Raw genomic sequence first — 15,881 nt, 5'->3', positions numbered from 1 at the left:
TAATGTACAGTGGAGTTAAGCTTGTAAAATTACATTGCAATACATGTTTTGGCCTGTGACTTGTAGAAAAGGGCTTTCAGAGACATCTATTTGAAGGCTTTTTTTTTTTTTTTTTTTTTTTTTTTTTTTTTTTTTTTAATTTTATTTATTTCTTGATCAGTGCAGAAGAAACTCATGGAAACTCTTCCATAAGGATAGCTTGGCACAGAGTCCATAACCTAGCAATAGAGAGGATGAAGTTAGACTTGCTTATAATTTTTAAAGTGTGTGATTTGATGTTCCTAGGTTATCAGTTTTAATACATGGTTGGAGATATTTACTGATGGACAGAAAAGAATAGCTTCATCTTTGTTCAACAAAGAAGGCCTTTGCAACATAAAGAATTATAAAGTTCTTTTTAATAATCTAATTTTTTTAAAAAACATTTCTTTAACTTCATATTAACTACTGGTGCTCTGTTTGATACTGAATATAAATGTGCTTATCAAGATATTTGTGGGAAATACTCTATTTCTTATGAGACAAATAGTAAAGGAGTGCAGGAACCCTTTGCCTATGGGATCCATCAGAATTCTTGCCATCAGAATGCCACAGAAACCTTCAATCTGTGTCATTTTATGCATGCTGCATCAATCTGGCAGGATAGTATGGGAAACCATTCAAGCTGAGAGGTGGATTTCAGGGAAAGCTTGGCTTTATTCTCAACTGCTCAGCTTTTGCAGAAAGTGAGGTGGATGGAGGTTGCTCCCTCCTGCTGGACATCCCTGCCAAGAGGACAGCAACTCGGAGTGCTCTTTTGAGCGGGTTCTGGCTTGTGGGGAAAGGTGTCTGAGCCGCAGCGACGGCGGCTCCCCAGCTCGGGGAGCTTTGCCTCTAGATGGAGCCGGCCGCTCGCGGTGGCGCTGAGGGCTGAGCCTGCCGCCGAGCAGCTCCCCCTGATCGCAGCGGGCTTTATCCGGCTCCCAGCCCGGCCTGGCCTCTTGTGGGCTTTCTCCGGGCTCTCCCCTTGCAGCTCACTCTGTGTCTTGGCATCTTCCAGAAGTCACTTGTTCCTCATCGTCTTCATTTTCTCCTTAAATCTAGCTGCCAGCTGTGTTCTGTAAGATAGTAACTTTTTCAAAGCTGTGTTTTCTTTATATTGTGTACTCATTTGCTGTGATTGTGAATCTGAACTTTATTTGTCTGTGCTTTAGGTAAAGTCAGGGCATGTCTCCTTATGTTCGCACCTTGGAATGATTTCTAAAGAATAATTTGTATTTTTACAGGTAATTTGATCCTCGACTTGAATTATTTCAATCTGAGCAAGATCTGCTCTTGTTTTAAATACTGTCCCATTATAAATTACCCTGTCTGTGAATTAAGATGCTCTCCCATAGCTTGTAATGCTGCAGCTGAACTCCAATATAAAGCCGTATTTAGAGCTGATTTCTTAGTTCCCAAGAAGCTGGGGCTGTGAATTTTCATTGTTCTGGGCATAAGTGCTCCCAAACAGAGCAAAATGCGTTTCTGTGCCAATCAGGTTGTAACATATTTTAAGCAGCATGATGTGACACAGTTAATAGTATACAGAGATCACTTTATTTTTTTATCATTTCTCCCAGGGAATAAGACAGGAGCACAAGAAAGTAAGCAGGCATAACAGAAAACAGCTTAAATGTCAGAGTAGCACTCTACCAATAAATATCAACCTTTTGGTGTACTCTCGTTGCGTAAGTTTTATAAGCTCCCACTAAACTGCTTCTGGTTCTGTCAAAATCTGGGTGCCTTTGCATTTACTAAGACTTAATCAGAAGTAAAACCTTTATCACATTCTCATTTACACTTCAAATTTTTGAGTGGAAAATTGTTCAATATTTTCAATGACTTATATAGAAATTGCTGATTATTTTAAGCCAACAGCTGAATTCTTTGAACTTCTAGGAAGTACTTTCCCCCTTCTTTAGTCTATCTAGGTGTCATACATGGAAATTATACATGAAAAAGTGACCATTTCTGATTTGTTATTTTGTGTGACATTTAATGCATTAGCAAGAATTTGTTATTATGAAAGTGAAGGATTACAGGGACAAGGTCTATTTTCCAGTCTGGTTTAAGAAACTAATGATGTGATAGGCAGTATTCTGAGTTCTTACAAGTTGGACATTTGGTCTGAAATGGCAAGGGCAATTTTCATATCTACTTTTTAAGAAAGTATTTATGATTTTGGAAAAGTTCAGTCTGTGAGTATTGGGGGTCTTGTTTGACTCCTTGGGGCTGGCAATGCTGGAAGAGATGCTGTAGATTTGGGTGTTGAGGGGATTATAACTCCTACCTCAGCAGCAGGAATAAGCCTCTGCTGGCACTGCTTCACTATAAACCACGGCTGATTTCGGTGTAATTCCTGCTGAAGGTGTCAAATATTTTACCTGCATGTCCTGTATGCAGTGAGCACCCTGCTCTTTCTGAAAAAGGGTTCTTTGTGAAAAGACTTCATTGAATGTATTGAAGAGTAATATTAAGAACTTTCACCTAAAGGGAACATCAGCAAAATCACATATAGGAAAAATAAAGGGAAGTAACTGAACTGATAAAGAATATATTAATCTGTCAAACATGTCACAGTAAAAGCAACTAGCTGTAAGGAGGTAGTTGAGGTGAAAAGAAAAAATAGGCTACTTGTATGTAGGAGAATTGACAATGGTGGTTCGGGGAGGTTTTCAAAATAACAGGCAACACCAGGGAATAAAATAATTCAGTGTGCTTGGAAGGGACTTAAGTAGAAAGCTAATTGAAGTAAAAAGATAAAACTAAGAAATATTTTAAATGACTGTTGAGGATGCAGCCACTGGATACAATTTTAAAGAGCTTGGTATACTGAGTGACTGTGAGGTCAGGAAATATTACAGGCTCTAGCCAGTTTGACATTTATATAAGAATACTGAAATAAAGAATCATGCTGATTGCTGTAAGATAAAAAAATAAAAAAAAAAAAAAAAAAAAAAGAAAAGAAAAAAAAAAGAAACAACCCAAAATTTGTTTTACATATAGCTGTTTCTTATTACAATGGATATGGAATCTAACCACAGAAGATGAACTTTTAATTTTCTTATATTGGAAAGATTTACAACAATACTAAGGACAATAATCTGAATTTGGCTTGCTAAATCTCCAGCTAGTGCCTTTTTTCTGGCATCCTGAGCAGTGTTTTCTGGGTTTTGGCTTTGCACTGGTCAACAGCAGACAGCTGATCCACAGACACTGCTGAAGCTGGGGATCCACAAAACATTCCCACGACAAGGTCTGTCCTGCAATACTTTTTCTTATATTCAGATGTGGAATAATATGCCTCAGAGTCTATACTTAAAAAGATAAAAGGAACACAGCTAAAAGGTTTATAAACCAGCGAGACTATTTTTTTGTCTGAATAATTTTGGTGCATTTGGTGAATTTTAATGCTTATGGAAATGAAAGATCTTATTGGAGGCAAAGAAAGTGTAGGCAGTAACCATAGTGACTTCTGCACGTATCAGCTTTTCCAGTGTGCTTCAGTTCTAGACTGCAAAATCCTGGATATGAAACATTGTGGGTGCTTACTGGGCAACCACGATGCAGGATTGATGCAGGGGTGTTGGCGTCCTTTCATAAAAGACTAGAAACATGGGAACGAAAGTCATTTGCCAGGTTTCTCACTGAGGTCAAATCTAAATTATGAAAGCATCACAGGGTACCACTGTGAATATTAATGTTGCTACTGATGGGTTTTTTTGCAGACTGGCAGGGTTAAATAATCTATTGGGGGTATCTTCATCTTTGTCATGTCATTTTCTGGCCCTCAGTCAACCTTAGAGAAAACCAGTTTTACAGACGTACTGTAATATGCTTTCTTGAACTATTGCTGGATGATTTTACTTCTTCCTGCATTCCACTGTTAATGAGTAGTCTTGCTCACATTATCTTTCTGCAAGAAACAGAAAATTTATGAGGAATAATCTACAGAAAGAATATTTCTACTATGTTGTTTTCTATGTCTGAAATAACTATTTTTAGTAGACAGGCTAACCAGTAATTTCAATGCACATTTTCACTGCCATAGCTTATGCTAGAAGCCTCAAAAAAAAAAAAAAAAAAATTAGAATTTGTAGTACATGTCAGCTTGGGAACTTTCCTTTGGAATGTGAGCAAGGTTCTATGAAATGAAAATGTAGGCTGAGAGAGGAGGAAAAAAATTTAACTCCTCTTATATGAAATTAATGCATATTTGAGTATTGAATATTGCAATACTGAGTATTATATTTAATTTCATTAAAATAGTCAATGTTTTGGGTTTTTTTGTTAAAATGATGCAGTTTCCTTATCCTATATTATGAATATTCTTTTCTTCAAATAGGAAGCATTAAATAAAATTTATTTACTTTCTAAAATAAAAGACAGTTTCACTAAGTTTTTAAAATAGGTCTCAAAAAATTGTGATAAGTCAATGTACATTATTGGTTATTTGGATATATGTAAATACATGCATCTGTTTACCTTTATTACTTTAAGTTAGCATGTAAGATTGAAAAGCATTTGTATTAAAATGTATTTTTAATAAAAATCATGATATCCAGAGTACCCCATTTTCTCCCATTGTCACTATACTATGTTTTTCTGTCTAGCTCAGATTTGTCAGTAGGGAGAAGTCACATAAGCGTTATAGGTTTCTCTACCTTTGAAAAACTTGTCAGTCCTACATTGATACTTTAGAGTTTGACTTTTCAAATTTGTAAGGGACAAATCCGGGTTCTTGTTGAGCCGTTACACATACTCGGTATGAAGTAGGGTCTCAGAACAAAGCTCTTCAAGAAGCTTTTGGGAAACAGATACTAAGAAGAAGTCCTTCATTTGAAGTCCTCTCAATTTATTTAAACAAAACAAAAAGACTGTGTTTTCCTGGGTGTATTTCAAGTGAATGTGCCAAGACAGGTGTGTCTGTTTGAATGATTTTCTTATAATTCATTATTCCAGGATGCTCAAACCCAGCATTTAATAACACTGAGCCTTATATTTTTTTTCCCGAAGAGCTAAATCATTCCATCTCACTTAACTAATGTATCAATTGACTTTATTGAGTCCATAATAGTTCTGAGTTTATGAGCTGTAATGCTTGGAAATGGATTAGTGCCAGTGCCTCTGATGAGATATGGCCAAAAGATGACTGTTTTGTCTCTTGGCAACACGTGAAGTTATAGAATTTGACTTTGTTTCACCTTCAAAACAAAGCTTATCATCAGCCATAACAAGGGCCTGAATATGATGTCAAACCCACATTTCAACTTGCAAAGGTCCAAACTCTGGTACTTTAGTTGTTGCAGCACAAGACAGAGTTAATATTGGGGTGACAGAGTAGCCATATTTGCATACTGGCAAACAAAGCACAGAATATGTGAGGCAGAATTTTATTTATGCACCAAAGGATCTAGACTGTGTTGCTATATTTAGCAAATAATCAATAAATATTACTGAGATCTTGTAGGCTGTTCCTCAAGGCTGTGACTTGGAGACAGTGCTTCAACTTGGAGCCTCACTGTGTGAGGTGCCTCCTTTGGGCTCTCCTTTGAGAGCTTTTGAACTATCTGCAGATGCTGTCAGGTCTCTCTCCACTTTTCCCAAAAATTTGTCCAGGGAGAACAGATGATTTAATATGGGATTTAACCTGATGACACTTTGGTCATCTTCAACTCCTTTCTCTTTAATCTATTTTTCCATGGTTTCTAGAATGATTTTTTAGAGCAGCATCTTCAGTTTTGCCGTAAAGTCTACTGATCGTCTTTCAAAGACATCAGATATGTGTAAAATCAAAAACCAGATAGGAAAAGATCATTTTTTGTCTATTTTCACATCACTTTTTTGTCTATATGAACTTAGAAAATTGGGAAGGAGGAAAAGGAGAAGGAAAGGCAAGGAACACAGGACTGCAAGTGGAGGAACTGTGTTTGACAAAGGACATAGAACAGAAAACAAAAAGATAGAAAAATTAAAGCCTGTTATGTCAGAAAGCCTACAGAAACATTCTCAGATTAGTGGTTTCTGAAGCAATGTTACTTGAGAAAAATTGGTAAAAATAATGGCCCTGTTATAAAGTTTGTCAAAATGAAACAGTACAAAGTTGAGAAACTGCTCTAAGCTGAAACATACAGGGAGACCAGGTGGTTACTTTTTATTTTTCACTGACAGTAATAATTTTGAGATACCAATTTCTTGAGTACATTCTGAAAATTCTACTGCAAAGATATGTCTGGAAGAGGAAGGAAGGAAGGAAGGAAGGAAGGAAGGGAGGAAGGAAGGAAGGAAGGAAGGAAGGAAGGAAGGAAGGAAGGAAGGAAGGAAGGAAGGAAGGAAGGAAGGAGTGTTTAAAGTCTCTAACTGAAGTTCTGTGGAGATGTTGGTAAGAAGAAAAAAATTTTTGAAGCAAACTCATTATCTTTAAAAGAAGGCATTAGTTATATATTTTTTGTATATGGTCTTTCAAGATTGCCTTTCTCTTAATTGTTATTACCGTTGTTCTTCAACCCTTGCATTAAGAGGCAGCCAGATGTTTTTGCAGTCTTACCTCCAAATTAGTGAGGGATCATTGTTCACAAAGCTATCCTGCTCACAGATCCATCTTGCACTTTGATACTACCAAAATATGAAGAATTTCTGACATCCTAACCTGAAAGAGCCTTCTCCTTTTCATGTCAGTGGTATGGCTATACCGTAGCTTTGCTGGTCAGTGTTAGTACTATATTATAGCTTTGATCTTCAATGAAGAAAAGTCTCTCTATAGATCTGTCTACCAAAGGCAGTATCACAATAGCTGTAATTTCTAGAGAATCCAGATCTGAAATTCTCCAGGAATTAGATTTTTTTTTTTTTTTAATAAAGGATGAACCCAACCAAATATCTGACCTCTGGAAAATCTACCAGTCATTCTACAGTATCGAGATCTGTGGTAAAAGAGAGTATTTAGTTCCTGCTTATATCAAACAGTATTTTGTAAAGATTTTAGAGCCATAAATATTTCAATGCAGCTGTCTTTCAAAGAAGTGGGGAGTTCATTTGAAAAGGAATTGACTTAGTAAAATGCACATTTTCACAGAAAGAAAGAAATTAGGCAGAACTTTTTATCCTTTTCTTCCTATTGCTCAAACAATTCTATTTCATTTAGAAGAGTCACTAGATGCAAACCATGATTGGCCCTTATCAATCAACAATTGTGCTAACCAGATTTTGAAAAGCAAAGTCCTCCTCAAATTTTTTAGAAACTTCTGCTCTCATTTATTTTAATATTCATATGGAAATGAAAATTTTGGTTGTTTTATTTTTTCTATCAGAACATGTAATTTTTTATTTGGTTGATTTTTTTCCACCTGTATTGCTAATGGAATGTGAAATTCAAAATTTCTTTGGGACACCAACATTGCAGCTGGTGGTATAAAATTGAACTTGTGAACAGAACTTCTTTCTGATTGTTTTAGGCATTAAGTAATAATTTACAGTGATTATTATCATTCTTAAGAATTTATTTAACTGTGATACCTGTAACTGATATTTCTAGCTTTTCATTGGGAAATAGGATTTTGACAAGTAATTAAAAATTGCACATTATTCTTCATCAACATTGTTATACTATAACAAATTAAATTTGGCCTTATGAGACTGAAACCCCTCTTTGAGTTTTCTACAGTGTTGTTGAAAAGCAAAAGTGATGAATCTCAGAGGGATTTAAGGGAGAATCTTTGTTTAGGTACAGAGATGTGATGCCTGCTGTCTGTTCAATGGATTCCATCAGTCCAGTTCAGCTCCTCAAGAGATTTATGCACAAGTAGATCTGGCTAAAAGAATGAGGATGAAACTTCTAGCCCTTAGCATTTTTGATTTTGGCTGCAATCATTATGAAGGATAGCAGACTAAAATTTCCTTGTCCAAGACTCTTGCTTAATTTTCCTGTTTGTTTGCTGCAGAACCAAGTGGAAGTTCTTATAAGGCTTTTCCTTGTTTTAGTTAGTGTGAGCCTTGTTAATCAATATGCACATGGGGTGGCCTAAGTAATACAATTAAAGGAAGCATCACACAATGTGTAGTTGCTGTTTTCCTACTCTGCTTCTGGGAAAAGATGACATGTAAGAATTCACTTTATATTTGTAATGATTGTTAGCTGTTTGCAGTTTAAAAGGACAGCATTATAATTTTTTTTTCTGCATAATTTTTGTTTATTTGGTACAATTAATATAGATTACCATGATACTTACTGGAGATGGCAGAGTTTCTTGTTACTCAAAACCAGTGGACAAACTAACTTTACTGAAACAATCTGTTTTGTTTCTGCTTTAGAGACTATCTACTAAAATATCAGTAGGTGTGTTAGAAGGTAACATCCTTCTGTCTCCAGCCTTTCAGAATGGAGTTTCAATAATCCACTATTCTATATCCACTGTTCTGGTGTTCTATAACTTAGGTTTTAACTCTAATTAGTGGAAAGTCCAGAGATTTTAAAGAAGATCTAGACTTTCTAATTCTTTGCCCAGAAATGTTCAGATTTATCAGATGTCTGTAATGTCTGGAGAGATCTAGTTTCCAGTTACGGTAGAGAGAACAAACCAAAGGAATACCTGTAGGAATTTCAAAGGTGGTTTAAGGACATTTTAGACTTATTTGTAAGGATATCAGGGTATTTTAAAGATCCCAAATGTGAAGGAAAGACCTTAAGAGAGGTACAATAGTCTGTTGTGTGGTCTGCAGTTTTATTAGATGTCCACTGTACTTGCTTACTTAGTATTAGATGTTGTGGCTTATGACAATAGCTCCATGACCAAGTGCAGCAGCTTTGCTTTCACTGGAGTGACTCATCCTTTCAGCAAAATCCTTCAGGCCCTTCCTGAGACAGCAATATGCTTGGAGTATTTTCCCACAATATTTCCCTAAACAAATGGGAACTGCTTGAAATAATGGTCTATTCTCTTTAGTACTATATTTTAGAAAGCTTAGAAGCCTTTGAGCACAGATCAGAACCATTGAGGCATCTTCCATGGACCATGTTTAACATTCTCCTCTGCAGAGGAATGAGTTATGAGTTCATCATTGTATTAATGGTAAGCTCAAATCTAGTTTAAGGAAGAGTGGTGGCATCCTTTGGCTCAGATACTGTAAAAAATATTGTTTTAAGAAAGCATGCACTTGTCTACTACATCCTGGGAACAGCCTTGAAAGACTTTGAAAATTAACAAGGGAATCTGACATTTGGTGCTTCCCAAGGCAGGACAGAATTTGATGAAGCAGTGATTAATTTTCTTTTTAGCTATTTTCTGGTTTTCTCTTTCTCCTTATTTCCATTTCATCAGCTTTTATCTAGCCAAGAGAGAAACTTCTGGACCATCAATCTCAGTTACACTCACACACACTTCTACTTTCTAATTGTTTCTTGTGTTATCTTTGTCTTTTGTCATGGAAACACAAGGAAAATATTTATGCCATCTGGATACACAGAGTATATGCTTTTCTATTTCCACCCAGTACTGAAATTAAGGGGTTATGATATCCAGAGCCAAAGCCGTGCTTCTGTCTTTTCCTAAACAACATATTTAAGGAGGTCAGCTAGTCTTGTCTTGGAAGACAAGCACAGGAGGGAGGGAGGGAGAAGGGAAGAACCTGCTTGTATCTAAATGGCTACTCAGTGCTCTGAAGTTGTTTTCTCCAATGTTTTCAATCCCTGAGGAAGGAGTTCTTCTCTTTAGGGTGCCTGTAAAAAGCCCATTGACTTCTCTGCTTTGACAACATACTGTGTCTCGTAGCCATGGATGCTGTGTTCAGCCTTTGCTTTTAACCTATCTAGACCTGAAGTGAGTCACTCTGGTAGGAGTCAACTCCGAAAGAGTTGCTTTTATTATTAAAATTTGCACTGCCTTGCCTTTGAGACACTCTCTATTTATAATACAGAGATTTAGTAGAGGGCGGTCCCTGATCCAAAGAAACTATAAAATAAAGGTAAATTATTAGAAGGGAATGTAGAGTGGAGGGTCTAGATTTCAAGAAGTGGACTCTGTTTTGCTAGAACTACATCAGTGGAAATGTATATAAAGTCCTCTCGGGGTTTTTGCTTTTAAGCTTTAAAGTGTTCCACTCTGAAACCCGAGCTTGACTGGTGTTCTGGTGAGCACTGTCCAAACATCAATGCGGATGGATCCTAATGCATTTCTTCCTGTGTATTAGGAGACTGTTTAGATGCAGCCCAGTCTGTTCAAAGCAGGAGTAAGTAAACCAAGATTTGTGGAGATCCTGTTGAAAAATGCCCTGAGGTTTTTTTTTTAAACCAGGGGACTTTCTTCTGAAGTTCTTACTAACTTCTGCCAGGAAAAATATTAAATACAAGTTCTTAGGCAATTTGCTTTAGCCTCTAGGCACAACTGAATCCCTTGAGGATAAGGGTGGGTAGGCAACTGAACGCTGTATCACCTTTAACTCTCCTCATATCTCTGTGTGTTAAAGCAGGCAGATGGAGACTAATTTCAGCTATCTGTGAGTGTTATAATATTTCCCAAATACATGTATTTAATGGAATGGTTTTCTTAAGAAAACGCTGATGTAAGAAATTAAATCCATGTAGCTGCGTGAAGCAAGCCTGTCTAGCAGCCTGGATTTCAAAGAGTCTAAGGGTAATCTGATACAGTGTTCATATTCCAAGCTCTTGTGACAAGCAGCTGCTAATTCTAAAAAAATATTCACTAAGAGTGGGCTAATTTGTGTATCACTGAAGCTCTGGTCTTTTTTGCTGTCAGTGCATATTTTAAATTTGCAAGGGAAAAGGATATCCAGTCTTTTATTATTTGTTAAAAAGAAACTGACAGCTACACTTCTTAACTGAGAGTGATTTTGCTCATATCTACCAGTATCCTTGAGAGTGCCGAAGGCATTTGAAAAGGTGCCACTGCTCTGTCATTATGTTTTATCTGCCTTTACTACCTCTCCAGGGTTCTTTTTGTTTTAGGTGTGGGGGTTTTGTTTGTTTTGTTTTGTTTTTTTTTTTAATGAGCTTTACTAGAGAGGTTTAATGCTCCTCTTCATTTACAGTCTTTTATGTGATTATGCAGGATCTGTGGTATCACATCAGAAGAAGCTGCTGTAGATTGATGGGACCCCATCAACCACCCTGCCCACTCAATATTATAAAAATTTGTGTCGTCAGTAGTCATGACGTTTTGTAGGAAGTTGCCCATTTATGGATACTAGAGCAAATGATATCATCACAATAGGTGGCTCCTGTCTAAATAGGATCATTTGTGAAATGAGATTACAGGCATTTATCTGGGAAACAGGAGACAGAGGCACCTGCTTTATGTAATTGATATCCTGGGGAATTATTGTGTACAATAATCAAGAAAAATCTTCATTTCTAATTCTATTATGTGGAAAAAGAACCTTTCTTTTTTCTGCCTGCATAAAACAAACCCCACTTCCACATGGAATAAGCTCCAGACCATGTTTTCTATTATGCTTGAATATATGGGACATGCATTGCAATCCTATGCTTGCCACACTGCTGCAGTATACTTGTTTTGCAGAGCTCTGTAGCAGGCTAGTCAAAGCTGTGACTAACCAGACCCTTGGATACATACTCTAATATCTGGCCTTTATTTTTACAATGAATGTGACTTGTTCATTGATTGTGTATTTTTTCTGATTTGTGAGAAGCTTCATGCTCTGTGTTTGGATGCTGACTGCAATACAGCAATAGTCTTTCATACGGTAAGTCAAAGATGACTCATTTCTTACTCTTGTGCCTTCAATTTATACTTTCTACAACACCATCTCATCAGGTAGAAAATTATGTGTTAATTAATGTTGAAGTAGTTAATTTTCAACAGATGCTAGTCCCTTCCCTCTCCTGAGCACTTTGCACCATGGTTTTTTTCCTACTCATGAAAGCAATAGGTTTGAACTGTCTTTAAGTAAAATGCTTTTACTGTGATATTTTTAATAATATTGCCATCATTTTACCTATTCTGTAATGTCAACAATAAAAAAGAAAATAGATCACATGCAGAGATTTGGAACTTAACATGTGATGCTAGATTACGATAAGTTCAGTTCAATATTAGCCTTTATTACAGTGAACACAATTGGAAAGGCAAAAATAATTTCAGGGATTTATACTTCAGATAAAGTAGAAGGGTTTCAGTTTTCATTTGAGTATTAATACAGTCAGATACGTTCAGCTACGAGAGCCCTTATTTCATGTGAAAGCAGTGGAGAGAAAATGCCTTACAGAAAGGCAGTTTTCTTTGTAATGCAGCGTGCAGAAGATTCAGTAGTACTCCTTATCAAGTGCACTACATGAGATAAGAGCAAAAAACCCCATATATTTGCTGCACAGTGGTGAGAGCCTTTGCATTATAAAAATGTTACTAGCAAAAAATGCTACTGAACAGAAATATTCATTAATGAGCTTGAAAAAGTGCTGTGATCACACACACAGTATGCATGCTTTTGGAAACCTAATATTAATTGTACAGTAAAGGTTAAGAATTGATATAAGAAATTTTTTTGAAAAACCTGCCTTTAAGCAGAGGTCTGGAGGATCACTAGGTTACTGGGTCTTCAGTAAAATTCATTCAGTCCTGGTTTTAGAACTGGCAACTTTGCTGCAAGTGAATAGTGTTCAAATGCCTTGAAATTATTCAAAATGGGAAGTATTTTCTGTATGTATCTTTCTCCTTCTCATGCTCTAAACTTTTCAACAGCAGAGGTTTGGGGTGTTGCTTTTTCCATGAATATTAGCCCTTCTAGTTTTGCATATGCCTATCCAAAAAATCAATAAATTTCGATTTTCCAGTATAGATTTCTGATGTGCAGGTAAAATAGCTTGCTCTTTAAAAGTTTATGCAGGAACAAAGCCGCAAAGAAAAAAAAAAAAAAGAGAAGTCTGTATAAAATAAGAACAAAGGTTCAGAGTGGCTGTCATCAATTCGCAAGTTGCAATTTCTGTTGCTTTTTCACTGCTGTGGAGAAGTTTGAAGGTTTTGTTTCTGTAGTATTAACATGATTATTTTACAGGCATGCATTAATATCAGTTCCTGCATTTGATCACAATTAGTTCATGGATCCATATCTGTCATGTTTCCCTGTCATTTGAGACAGACTACATCTTTTCTGTTCAGCAACAAGTGACCAACATGATCATGTAGTTCCCAGTACAGCACAGTTTAAAAGGTATCTTATGAAATGTGAAAACAGACAATATTTTGCTAAGTATGCAAAATCTGTGTGTTTAGCAAAGTTGGTGACTACTGGCATCATTTTTTTGAACAAAACATGCTATTTTAAAATACTAGCAGGCAGGTGAATGTGCTTCAACACATGAGCAGATTAAACAGCAGTACTGGGCCTGATATTATTGTTTGCTTTTTCAAGAAAAAACACAGAATAAAGACTATTTTGTTGATATAGTTACATAATGAGATTTACTTAATATGTTTCACCGAAGAGTTTTTACTGTAAAAGCTTCTTAAAGTGATCTAGAACAATGAAAACATTTTCACAGATTTCCTTTGTGTGTATTAAGCGAAAGCTAAAGGAAAGAGGCAGATAATGAGTAGAGTCCAAATAATATGTGCTGTATTTCAGACATACAACTGTTATGTAGCTTAGCTGATCAAGCCTTGGATATTGACTGGTTTTCAGGGTGAATCTTTTGGGGAACAAAGATAAAAAAAATAATTGTGTAGTCACTGCTTTTATTAGCCCACCTGCTATTTTGAAACTTTATATTCCAAAAAACCAAAAATGCATTAATAATTTTTACCAGTTTTGCATCTATTAAAATTCCCACTAAAGGAAACCAGCTGCTTGTAATAAATAATAAAATAATGTAAAAATAATAGAAAATATAATTAACATAGATGGATCAAAAAGCACACTGAAGGGCACATCAATAAAAGCAACCCATCCATTATGTTTAAAACAGTATATGCAGTTCTTAAATTAAAAGAACATACAGAAAGAGAAATGACCATAGCACAGAGCATACAATGTTTCACTTGTGCTTTATCAAATAAGTTTTTAAATTATATATATGGAGGAGGCATAGAACTCCATAGCATAGATTACATCATGTTAGTTACGCTCCATAAATCTTACTTATTATTTCTGGCATTCTATCATTGTAAACGTGTTAGAAATCTTGGCCATATTTTTCTGAAAACTTTTTGATCTATATACTTGATATTTTTCATCTTAGATGTTTAAATTTTTGCTCTTGACTTTGTCATTGCAATAAATTTATGTAGTCAATAATTTGGTTCTGGTTTCAAGGAGAAAAGCTTGAGTTTACGCTGGAGTTAATCAAGGAAAATCACAAATAACTGGACTTCTGTACATTCAAGTTTCATGATGTCCCAGATAGATGTCTCTAATGTGAATATAAAAGGAGCTTAGTCTGAACACAAAGGAAAGAGTATGGGATCCACATTGCTATCAAAAATAAAATCCCAATACATTATTGTAGAGTAGTAAGGGCAATTACCTGGGTTTTTGCACTCATTAAAAAAAAAAGTTCTATTAATTGAGAAGCATTTACTATAGTACAAGGTCCATAAGTGCCAGCTTCTTTGGCTACAACAGGCATTACAGTTTTTCTTTTTATATGTACTTTAGGAATTCTGCACCAGAACAGTGAAAAAGTCTGGAGTACATACACAACCACGCATCCTTGACTGGAGACCCCATGGTTAAATTAAATTGAACTCCTTTTAGTTTCTCCTTGTATAATATAAAATATTCATACCTGCAACAATGAAAGATTTGCATAGATTGGTGCAATAAAAATTATATCTGTTGTAGAATTTAATTGTTTTTGACAGATACACTTGCAAAATTGATATTAAAGCCTGAAAATTGTACACGACAGTATGAATGCCAGCAAAGTAGTTCTGCGCAGCAAGTTATTAATTCCTCTTAGCAGTACATTACCAAGGTACAAATAGGGTAACAAGTATGTTACTGTCAGACAACCTGCACAGTAGAGCACTCACTGATATACAGAGAAAACCACATAGAAATTCATAGATTTCTTTTACTGAAGGAAAGTGAAACTGCATCTTAGTTGCCATTGACATCTTCAAAGAAATGGCAGGGAAATAATAAATGCCATTGCAGCTTTTGTGGTAGCAACAGTTACTTGCAATATTAAAGTCAAAGATTTAAAGGTGACCACTGCCCATCAAACTAAAGCGGAAAGAGATTCAAAGCAGAAAAATTATTTAGGAATCATATGTTTTCATGATGTCTGAGAAAAGGCATCCTTTGTCATTAGGTTCAAGTTTTAGCTGATCTGTATAATAGTCTGTTGTCTGTCCTCCCAGTTCTAAGTACTCAATCTGACATTTGATACAAGAGCAACAACATCCTTTAAATTTTTTAATTCATTTTCTGTGACCTACCATCATCAAATCCTTGATTTCTAGGGCTTGAACATGCGTCTGCTGAAACTGATGGCAAAACACTTACTGGGATCATGATAAGGGCAAGGCACCATTTAATAAGAGAGGCCAGAAAATATCAGGCTGCTTTTTACTTGTTAGATCCAGGTGCTGTTCCTGTGGGCAGAAATCTCACAGCAGTTCATGAAGAGGAAGAGGACTTCCAGATTTCGTGTACATTACCCACAGAAAGAGGAGGAGCAAGGGCAGACCAGGCATGTCAAGATAAAATATTCCAGCAGCATGGCACAAATGCTAGCACAGCAAGCATGTGGCTCAGGGCAGCCAGGTGCTGCGTGCCCCAGGCTCTGCTGCCTGCCGCATGTTGCACCATGTAGCACCTGCTGCCAGGACCACTTTGGGGTCCTGCACTTGAAATGCCAGGATCTGAAAGGAAAGCAGGTGTTGGTG

General features: G+C 36.2%; 1 protein-coding gene across 24 annotated transcripts in view; it reads left to right on the top strand.

Annotated features, from left to right (window-relative positions):
• DLGAP2 (DLG associated protein 2) overlaps positions 1–15,881 on the top strand; it is a 450,475-nt gene that overhangs the window by 117,327 nt on the left and 317,267 nt on the right. For 3 of the 24 annotated variants that reach the window (XM_031504442.2, XM_021551153.3, XM_031504440.2), the window contains exon 1: positions 10,464–11,739. The exons of 18 other annotated variants lie outside the window; for them this stretch is intronic. The gene's annotated coding sequence lies outside the window, so the exon portion shown is untranslated. Of the gene's footprint in view, positions 1–10,462; positions 11,740–15,881 lie in introns of those variants that run through there. 3 more of the 24 variants (XM_031504439.2, XM_077782391.1, XM_021551157.3) reach the window with 3 other exon arrangements.

The sequence above is a fragment of the Lonchura striata genome, chromosome 3 (assembly GCF_046129695.1).
Source record: "Lonchura striata isolate bLonStr1 chromosome 3, bLonStr1.mat, whole genome shotgun sequence".
In the NCBI taxonomy this organism is placed as follows: Eukaryota; Metazoa; Chordata; class Aves; order Passeriformes; family Estrildidae; genus Lonchura; species Lonchura striata.
The sequence above is the reverse complement of the archived record's forward strand: the minus strand, read 5'-3'. Positions and strand labels throughout refer to the sequence as shown.